This window comes from Penaeus monodon, chromosome 11 (assembly GCF_015228065.2).
Source record: "Penaeus monodon isolate SGIC_2016 chromosome 11, NSTDA_Pmon_1, whole genome shotgun sequence".
Lineage (NCBI taxonomy): Eukaryota > Metazoa > Arthropoda > Malacostraca > Decapoda > Penaeidae > Penaeus > Penaeus monodon.
Window position 1 is genome coordinate 9,242,184 of NC_051396.1, and position 2,500 is coordinate 9,244,683.

Consider the following 2,500-nt stretch of genomic DNA (forward strand, 5'->3'; position numbering starts at 1 on the left):
ATGGATACATTATTACATGCATACATACATACATAAGTATATAAGTACATACATATATGTAAGTACTCATACGCACACATCTCCATTTCCTTGAAGGAGTAAAGCACTTCTTATTCTCAGTCACACACAACACACACACACATAATACACACACACGCACACACACGCATGCACACACACACACAACACACACACAACACGCACACACAACACACACACATACACATACACACACACACACACACACAACACACACATACACACACGCACACACACACACACACACGAACGCACGCACACACAACAACAGCAACAACAAGAGGAACAGAAAAAAGTGATACACAGAATAAGAGAGAGAGAAGTACAATCCCACACAAATATCTGTAAATAAGAGATATCAGCTGATTTTGTCAGTTGTAACATTTACAAGGGAAGCGTCAGACCCTCCACACAGCGATGAGGTCGGTACCAAAGTCCACGCTGAGCTGCCCATCGACCATTGGAAAGATGTTGTTATCATCCCTACCCTTAAAAAAACAGGTTGATGAACCAAATCACAATTCCAGTAACGTCTACAGAAAAAAATAAAATACACGAGACACTATAGTTTAAATCATGATAGTGTTTCATTATGAAAAAAATAATAATAATGATATATCTCATTGTACGGAGCTCACTGACTCACTAACCACCAAAGGTCACGAGTTAAAGAGATGAGAGATTAAGGAAAAGCTTCTAAGTTATGTTATGGGTTCCTCACTTTCATGCCGATGGGGAGGTGGACGAGGTAGAAGTCCACGTAGCCCAGCTGCAACTTCTCCAGGGACTTCTTCAGGAACTTCTCCACGCCTCCTTCGTACATGCCGATCATGGGCAGCTGCGATTGATGGGGTCATGAAAGGCAAATGTTATGATTTTCTTTTCTATAACTATTTTTGGGGTTTTATATTGTCTGATGCTTGTCTTTTTCTTTTTCTTTTTTCTTTTTATGTGCTTTGTTTAGTGTTGAATTCTTGACTCTTCCTTCCTAACTCAAAGTTATACTTGTCGGTTCTCTGATATTTTCTCCTGAATTCTTTAACATAATTTCATTCGACTTACACTCACCTTCCACTCATTCCCTGCCCCTTGCCGAATCACCTCACCTTGGTACGAAGATCTCGCTATGCCTGTCTCTCGAGCCAGTTTCGATGCGGCCGACCGGCTCCTCCGTTGAGGTAGTTGTAGGCGATGTCGATGTGCCCAACGAGAGGTATGTGATCTCCACAGTTCAGAGTGACTGCCTTACTCATGTCTGCTGAAGGAATGAATGGATGAATGTTATGTAGAAACAGAATATTTATATGAGTAGACTGATGACTACGCATATATTTCTCCCTAATTTCTCTCTTTTTCTTTACACTTCTTTTGCTTCTGCTTATCAATTTTAGATTCACTCTTAAATGAATTTGTTATAGAGGGAGTAATGGGAATCCAGAGATAACTTATCAGTAACGAAAGAGCCAAGGTCTGCATACAAAGATATAATCTCTGTCATTTTCTCTTCACGAGTTATCTGTGGCGTTCTTACTTTCACTCTCCGTGGATTTATTGTTATGCATTATATTTTGTCTTGGCACTCGATAAAAAGTATTTCATGACCATAAGAACAATATCGATATTTTTCCAAAAGGAAGGTTTTATATCGCATCCATCCCACGACACAGAAGTACAATAGTGTATTTCATCGTATTTTGATTTCACCAAATGTATGTCTGATACCCACACGTATTATTATTGCTTTTTTATACACCAACGAAACCATAGTCATTTATCAACTTTAATTACAATGGATGAATAATTATCGTCAATGAAAATTATATGAATAATTATCGGATATATAGGAAACAAAGAGCCAGTGTATGTTAAGTTATCTTACGTGGCTTCATTGTTTCAACTAATGTAAAGAAGATTAACATATTCATTTACACAGGATTAGAGTTTTGCTGTGTGCACATGAACACGCCTTACTCATACCAGAACACCTACCTGCCAAGTTGACTGACGCAGACTGGTTCCAGGTTCCCGGTCTTTTCTACGCCCTACTCTCTCTCTCTCTCTCTCTCTCTCTCTCTCTCTCTCTCTCTCTCTCTCTCTCTCTAGCTCCTTATCTGATCATCTCCTTGAGCATTTACGCCCCATTCTCTGAGATTCCTTTGTGAAACGATGTCTTTAACAATCTTACGGAAATAAGTAACCTGGCAGAATATAACCATGCGTTGTACATGAGACCAATAACACAATAGAAGTTGATACTTGGGGAAATGATGTCAACAAACGATCAGAACGAAAGAAATATTTTTTTATGACTTCAAGTGGATGTACTTATGGGAATAGATAAGAATTCATGGTATATTTAACATCAGATTTAAGTGCTTGACTATTCTTCCCCTCTAGTCTAATAAACACACACACGCATATATATGTATATATATATATATATATATATATATATATATAT